At 43.0% G+C, this 8,587-nt stretch overlaps 1 pseudogene; it reads left to right on the top strand.

The window, feature by feature from the left end:
* The first annotated feature begins 7,466 nt into the window (after positions 1 to 7,466).
* LOC135277121 (small nucleolar RNA SNORA26) lies at positions 7,467 to 7,596 on the top strand (annotated as a pseudogene).
* The last annotated feature ends 991 nt before the right edge of the window (positions 7,597 to 8,587 follow it).

Below are 8,587 nucleotides of genomic sequence, written 5' to 3'. Positions count from 1 at the left end.
TTTAAAAAAATTAAGTAGATCTATTTGGGCTAAAATTAAAAAATTGCCAAGATATGTTGTTATCTGTAAAAAAAAAAAAAAAACAAGAAACAGTGCAAGATGTATAAAATGTAGCCATTTGTTTTTATTTAAACAGCATCCTCATATATATGATTGTTCATGGATTTTTTAAATTCTAGAAGAATATGCAAGAAACAATGTTTCTGAGGAGAGAAACAGAGACTAGGGTAGGAAGGGAGTTTATATTTTATAGCATATCTTCTTGTACATTTATTTTATTTTATTTTTATATTATTTTTAAAATGGAGTTTCAGTCTTTTGCCCAAGCTGGAGTGAAGTGGCACCATCTCAGCTCACTGCAACCTTTGCCCCCTGGGTTCAAGCAATTCTGCCTCAGCCTTCCAAGTAGCTGGGAAGGCGCCTGCAACCACGCCTGGCTAATTTCTGTATTTTTTTTTTTTTTTTAGTAGAGATGGGGTTTCACCATGTTGGCCAGGCTAGTATCAAATTCCTGACTCCAGGTGATCCACCCACCTCGGCCCCCTAAAGTGCTAGGATTACAGGTGTGAGCCACCGCACCTGGCCTATTATTTTTAATAAAATAATAATGTAAATAAAGTGTTTAGCACTCAGTGACATTATTACATTTTAGTATTTATTAAATTTAAATATTTTCAAATGTAATTTTAATTCCAAACTTATTAAATATTATTATTGATGATGTTACTTTAACAAAAGAATATTTATGTTTGCCCAAGATGACATTTCCAGGGCTCCTGCCTCTGGCTTCTTTAGAAGGCCGGTCTCTAACCTCCTTGCTTTCTCTCTTTTTCTCCAAGGACAGTGAGAAACAGGAAAAATCTGAAGACTAAGCTCCTATTTTTGATCTTCTCTGGAAGTAACAATTCCACCTGGATATATCCATGAGTCAACACAGCTCAGGCTGCCTCTCAGAAAAGATGTGAGGCTCAGCTACAGGTGCTGGGAATGTGGTAAGATCTCTGCAGCAGATGGAATTCTGCTGCTGTGCCTAAGAAGATGGCTGTCAGAGAAATATTTGTCCTTGAACCACAGTTGCAACTCCAGAGTTTGTAGTGGAAGGCGACTGCCATTGCTGCTACTGTATGTTCGGTCTCCTGGGACTGGCGCAAGCAAGGAAGCCTGAAAAGAACACTTATTCCCCAAGGGGGCCACCTTGCCAGCCTGGCGTAGCAGAGCAGGGAAGATGTCAGTGTGGCAGGCTGAATAACAGTCCCCAAATATGTCCACGTCCTAATCCCTGGAACATGTGACTGTTCCCTGATAGGGCAACAGGGACTTTGCAGAGGAGATTAAGTGAAGGATTGCAAGATGGGGAGGTCATCCTGGACATCTGGGTTGGCTCAGTGTAATCACAATGGTCCTTGTAAGGACAGAGAAGGAGTCAGAGTCAGAGAAGGCCACGTGACAACAGAAGCAAAGAGAGATTTGAAGATGCTATGTTTTGAAGATGGAAGAAGCAGCCAAGAGCCAAGGAATGGAACTCTAGATGCTGAAAATGTCAAGAAAATGCGTACTCCCCTAGAGCCTCCTGAAGAAACAGAACCCTGATGCTATGGTCCGAATGTCTGTGTCTACTCAAATTTATATGTTGAAATCCTAACCCCAAGATGATGGTTTTAGGGAACAGGGTCCCTATAAAAGAGGCCTAAAGCAGTTTGTTTGTCCCTTCCACCATGTGAGGGCACAGCCAGAAGGTACCATCTTTGAAGCAGGGAGCAAGCCCTCACCAGACACCAAATCTGCTAGCACGTTGATCTTGGACTTGCCAGCCTCCAGAAGTATGAGTAATAAATGTATGTTGTTTATAAATTGCCCAGACTAAGACAGCTGCGCAAACAGATGAAGACACCTGCCAACACCTTGGCTTTCACCTAGTAAAATACATTTCAGACTTCTGACCTTCAGAACTGTAAGATAATACATTTGTGTGGTTTAAAGCTGCTAAAGTTATGGAAATTTGTTACAACAGCAATAGGAAACGAATACAGCCAGAGTCCACTTCTCACTGCCTCTCCACTCATCTCTATCCACCTTCTGCTCTCAGCTGCCTTCACAACTAAATGTGATCCTCATGGTTCCAAGATGGCTGCTGCATCTCCACACCTTACATCCTCTCAACTTCAAGTCCTGGAAGATTCATTTTTACTAACTTAGGCCATCTGCCCACCCTCTGGCTCTACTAGGATATGAGGGGAAGGATTTGACTGAAGAAATGGTAAGACCCTTCGACTTTGCAGTGGGAGAGCAAATCAAGTCTGCATACCAGACGGTAAAGTTGTGGTAAAGAGCAAGAACTAGGCTAGACTGCTTGTCACTGTTGTGTGACCCTGGGTGAATTGCTTGACCTTCCTACGCCCCTTTTGCTAGGGATAATAATAGTACTCAGCTAATAGGGCTATTATAAGGATTAAGTGAGTTAATAAATGTGAAGCTTTTAGAACAGTCCTGGAACATAAAAGAGTTGTAAAGGGATTTTATTATGATCCTCCCGAAAGAAATCAGGTGTTTTGAAGAAGAGGGATTAGATGCTGACTGGTCAAAATACTGATGAACATCCACCTTGGAAATGGGATTCTGGACAGAACAATGTATTTGTCTATGTCTAAAGCTCTAATGTGGGCTGTCCAAGGCCCAAAACTTCTTACTGGGGGTGCAACAAAGTTTAGAGCTCCTTGTCCAGCTTGGCCATAAGTAACACAGGTGGAGGGCTTAGGAGGGAGGAGGAGATGTCAAGGAAGATTGAAGCTGGAGAGAGTGAGCCCTGAGGTTCAATCAGAAACAGAACCTTCAGCGCACGTTCATATGGTCAATATGGACTGGATGCTGGGGACAGAGACAGGATTAGACAGCAGCCCTGACGAGTAGAGGAGGATGAGAGAGGCTCCAAATTATAAAATGACAATGCGGCTAATCAATGTGAGCATTAGTGTATTTACAGAGGGCTGTGGCTGCACAGAGGAGTGGCTGGCTCACTGCCCAGATAATCCTGGAAGGGCTTTGGAGAAGGGGTGCAATGTAAGCTGAGTCTTAAAGAATGTCTGGGTAATCTCTGGAGACAGAGGATGGGGAAGGCATTGTTCGTCCCTGTGATGGTTAATTTTATGTCTCAATTTAACTGGGCCATGGAGTGCCCAGATATTTGGTCAAACATTATTCCAGGTGTGTCTGTGAGTGTGTTTTAGGATGAGATTAACACTTAAACCAGTGAGCTGAGTAAAGCAGATAGGCTCTCCTCAGTGTGAGTGGGCCTTGTCCAATTAGTTGAAGGCCTGAATAGAAAAATAGGCTGATCCTCTCCCAAGTAAGAGGGAATTATTCCTACTTGGCAGTCTTCAAACTGGACTTTGGGCTTTTCCTGCCTTTAGACTAGAACTGAAATGTCAATTCTTTTTAGTTCTCAAGCCTGCTAGCCTTCAGACCACAACTGCACCATCGGCTGTCCTGGGCCTCCAGCTTGCCAACTCACCCTACAGATCTTGGGACACGTCCGCCTCCATAATCGTGTAGCCCGATTACTTATAATACATTTCTTCGGTTCTGTTTCCATTGGTTCTGTTTCTCTGGAGAACCCTGACTAATCCAGTGCTCCATGAATGTGGAATGAATGAGTAAAAGAATAAATGAACAGCCACTTACAAATCCTCTCAATGGCAAAGTCTATGATGAAGAGTCTAACTCAAAAAAGCAACATAGAGCCCAAGAGGGGCTTCCTGGAGTCACTTCCAGGGGTTTGCATGTACCTGCAGGTTTCTGGGCAACCTGCAAAGGAAGGAGGTAGCCCTCCAAATGAAAAAGGATTGGCTCTCCTGGTCATAGCCTGGGCTTGAGCTTCTTTTCATTTTAACTTCTCCCTTCCCTTTTCCTCTGCTCCATCAGAAATGGCATCCCCGGGCTGACCAGCACTTCCCAACATGACTGAATGACCAGCAGGACTAGAGTGTGGTCCTCCCTGGTGCATCCTTGTGCAAGATAATAATTATTCACTAGGCCTAGAGTCAGCCAGACCTGGGTCAGGGAACCAGCTCAGCCAGGATGTCAGCAAAACATATAAAGCTGTCATATAAAGGTTTTCCCTTTCATATTTCTGCTTTAACATTGCTCACAAGGTTTCAAAAGCACAAGTATGACCCACTTTCTTAAGCTACAACCTCCCATAATATTGTTTGTCACAAAGCATTCCTATGACTGGGCGCGGTGGCTCATGCCTGTAATCCCAGCACTTTGGGAGGTCGAGGAGGGCAGATAACAAGGTCAGGAGATCAAGACCATCCTGGTCAAGATGGTGAAACCCCATCTCTACTAAAAATACAAAACTTAGTCAGGTGTGGTGGCACATACCTGTTGTCCCAGCTACTCAGGAGGCTGAGGCAAGAAAATCATTTGAACCCAGGAGGCAGAGGTTGCAATGAGCCGAGATTGTGCCACTGCACTCCAGCCTGGTGACAGACTGAGACTCCATCTCAAAAAAAAAAAAAAAAGCATTCCTTAACAACTACTTTTTTAAAAATGCTATATATAAGGTACTGAGCTAAGCATTTCCCATTACAGTATCTCATTTGATCCTCAAGAAAACTCTAGACGTGGGATCTGCAGTGTAGTTCTCCGGGTGGCCTTAGACCAACCCAGTTCTCCCCGTTTCCTTATCTGTAGTTCTCAAGAATAACTGCAGGACATGCTGGAAATAAAACATCCTGAGATTAGAGGCGAACTGGCTAGAACAGTCCAGGCTCTGTTCCAATCCCTCCCTAGAAACTAGATGTCCTTCAATGCTTAGCCCAGGGAGTCTTGTTACTCTGAGGTATAAAACTCAGTGTGGGCTGCTTTCTGAAGTCCCTCAGCTGCTACGAAAGCGGAGCACGTGCAGTTGAGACTCCATCCACCCATGTAGCTTTCCTGAACCTTGGAGGACTGGCTTAGCGATGAATCCTAGGTTTCTGTTGTCTCTTGCTGCCTGCCTGCCTGTCTGTAAGTAATAAACTTGTTGTGAGCCTTCGTGTTCTGTCTCACCAGACTCAGACCAGTTGGTAACCACTGCACAGGAAACCTTCTTCACAGGGTCTATTATTACAGAAGGGGAAACCAAGGGTCGAAGACATCATTTGTTAAAGACCAGAGAGCTAATGAGCAACGAAACCTGCACTAACTACTGCATATATCCTACGGCAGCCCTGCTGTAGAGAAGAAAACAATAATCTGAATCAGAAGACAATATTTTAATCCAAAAGCTACGTGGCTACAGGTTGAAAGCAGAAGTCAGAGCTATCCACAGGTGTAGGAGCCAGTGGGCCATCATCCCTCAGCAGTGGGAAGGTGGCATGGGCAACCAGGCCAAGGTTTGCTGGTAGCCAAGCTCTGGGCTTCAGCAGCCACATCTCATTTCCTGAGATCAGAGCAGAAGCTCTGCTCCTCTGCCTCTCAAGGCATCCGTTCTGACCCTGGCATCTAGCTACCAAAGTGATTTTACAGCAACTTGGGGATTTTGTGTAAAACCAAATTTAGGCATCAAGAGAGTTAAAGAACACTCCACCCTCTTGCTATTACCTGGAAGGAATTTGTTTTACCTCTTTTCTATGAGATTACAGATCCATTCCAAAGCTCCTCTAAAATCTAGTGGGCAAATGGCAGGCATGTGTGGCATTGGTGAGTCTGGGCTCTGCCCTAAAGAGCCTAACATTTTAAGAGAAAATGTTAAGAAAGGACTTCAGTACTTGGAATCTGAAGACTTGGATCTGAGTCTTCAGTGTATCACATTTTCTCTCTGGGTCTCAGCTTCCATTACTCAAAAACAGTAGCAATATCTCCAGCAGCGTCTACTTGAACTGCTTGGCTGTCCATGCTCCAGGAAAACTGCAGAGGTCCGTCCAAGGTCAAGAGTATCCATCCTTAACAACGCAGAACCTCTTTCACAAGCCAAACAGAACCTAATTGTTGGAAGACAGCCAACTCTCACTTCAAAAAATAGCAATGTGTTCTATTGAAAATGCACTGTTTTAATAGTTTAATTTCTATGCATTTTAGCTTTGGAGATTAATTTCATGTTTGGAAAATTAATTTATTTAATGTAAATTGGCTTTGACTGTGAAAGAACTGAGATGAAGGTCTGGGGTGTGGCCTCCAATCATAATGACCATATTTGCATGTCAATGGCCTCTCACTTCATTTGCAGCCTTGGCCAACTTCCGACCTTAGATGGCTCAAGACAGAATGGAAATATGGGAGAAATGCTAGTCTTTCTTCCTTTTTGAAAGTTTAACTATAGAAACTGCTTTGAAATAAAAATTTCCCCCATGGACTTTTGAAGTCAGACTGAGCAGACAAAGTAGATATTTTATCAAACTTACCAAGATTGTAAGAGAGTATGAATAAATTCCTTAATGTTTGCATGGGTGCACACGCCCTTTGGAATTCTCATTGGGCCTCCTGGAGACCATTCATGCATCCCCAAATATTTATTGAGAGTTTACTTAGTATCAGGCACTGTGGCTACGTGGTAAGGCTACCCAGAGGAAGACAGATGTGATCATTGTCCTTTGGAGCTTGGAAGTAGGAGAGGCAGGTATTAATGAAATGTTGAACAACTGTAGAAATATAATCTGTAATAAGGGCTCAGAGTAAAAGTAGAGTATTCTAAGAATGTATAAGAGGGGGCTTCCATGAAGGAAGGGACTAATGAGCAAAGACACGAAAGAAGAACACACATGAAGAAACTTTGTGTGTGTGTGTGTGTGTGTGTGTGTGTGTGTGTGTGTGTGTCTTGGGAAGCAGGAAGGGAGAGGAATTGTTTGGGGTTTAAGAAACAGGGAGACAGTGTGGCAGCAGTGCAGAGAGCAAGAGGAATACTGATATACTCAAATGCTATAGACAGTGGCCAGGTGCCTTAGAAAAGATTTTGGTCTTTTTTGAAAGAGCAGTTAAGAATTTATTAAAGGATCCTAAGTAAGGGGATAGGTGATCGGATTAATACTCTTAAAAGATATTTTGGCTGCTATCCTGTGTGGAAGCCAAGAGATCAGTTAGGAGGCTGTAGTAGAATTGTGGCTTGGACTAAGCTGGTGGTAGAGTAGATGGAGGGAATGAATGGATTTGATAATTATTTAGGTGGTCAAAACAACAGGACTTGGTGATGGACTGGCCACAGGAGGAGGGGGAAAAGAAGCTGGCATCAAGAATGATGTCCAGGTTTCTAGCTCACATAACTGAGTGGGTGATGGTGTCACCCATGGAGATGCAGGCTCATGCTGGAGTAGGGGACTGATGTAGAGACTCAAGAGTTCCATGTTGAGCGTGTTAGCATGAGGGACCTTTGAGATGTCAGGCCTGCGTTTAGGAAAGCAGGCTGGGCTAGAGATGGACATGTGAGAACCCTCTTAGCCTTCGATTGAGCTGGGATTAGATGGTGTCAGAAAAGTGAGAAACCCTTTCCTGTACCCTATTAAGGTTGACACAGTGCTTTAAGAGCCTAACACAGAAAGGTAAAGTAAGTAAGTAAGTTTCCATAAAACCCAGAGACAATATTGTAAAATTCCTCTTTGAATCATGTCTGGAGTCACAGCTGAAAAAAATAAAAATAAAAAGAGAAAGAAAAGGAGAATACAAAATGAACCTCAGGCAACTCCAACATTCCAGCTCTGTAAAATTGTCTCCACCACAAGTTGTAGCCCTTGGCCTGTGCAGTTCTTCCATGTGCCATGTGTGATATAATTGCACCTCAATGCTGATGTACTTTTTCTCTTTTCCAGCATGAACCTTTCTTTTTGCCCTCTGATTGGATAATTTCATGTTTTGTTTTTAAGCTAATTCTTTCCTCTGTTCTATCAAGTCTGCTGCTGAAGCTACCTAATGAGCTTTTCAGTTCAGTTATTATATTCTCTATTTCTAGAATTTCTATCTGATTTTTTTTAATTATTCCTATTTCTTTGTCAAATTTCTCCATTTTGTTCCTGGATTGTATTCCAAGTTTGCTTTTTTCTTTGAGACAGAGTCTCACTCTGTTGCCCAGGCTGGAGTGCACTGGTGCAATCTCAGCTCACTGCAACCTCTGCCTCCTGGGTTTAAGCAATTCTCTTGCCTTGGCCTCCCAAGTAGCTGAGATTACAGGTGCATGCCACCATGCCTGGCTAATTTTTGTATGTTTAGTAGACACAGGGTTTAGTCATGTTGGCCAGGCTGGTCTCAAACTCCTGACCTCAAATGATCTGCCCACCTCGGCCTCCCAAAGTACTGGGATTACAGGCGTGAGCCACTGCACCAGGCCTGTTTTCCAAGTTTCATTTAATTTTCTATTTGTATTTTCTTGTGATTCCCTTAACTTGTTTAAGAAGATTCTGAATTCTCTCTCTCATTTCATGGATCTTCAATTCTTCTGAGCCTATTGTTTGAACTTTGTTGATTTCTTTTGGTGTTGTCATATTTCCCTGAGTTTTCACAATCCTTGCATCTTTACATTGATGCTTGCATATCTGAGGAAACAGGCACCTCTTTCAGTTTTTTGGAGGTGTTCATTGCTTGTGTTCAACCTTTACTACTTAGTATTAGAATTTAAACA

This window comes from Aotus nancymaae, unplaced genomic scaffold (genome assembly GCF_030222135.1).
Source record: "Aotus nancymaae isolate 86718 unplaced genomic scaffold, 86718_ANA_hifiasm-v0.15.2.pri h1tg000029l, whole genome shotgun sequence".
NCBI classification, from domain to species: domain Eukaryota; kingdom Metazoa; phylum Chordata; class Mammalia; order Primates; family Aotidae; genus Aotus; species Aotus nancymaae.
This window is presented reverse-complemented; position numbering and strand designations above follow the sequence as displayed.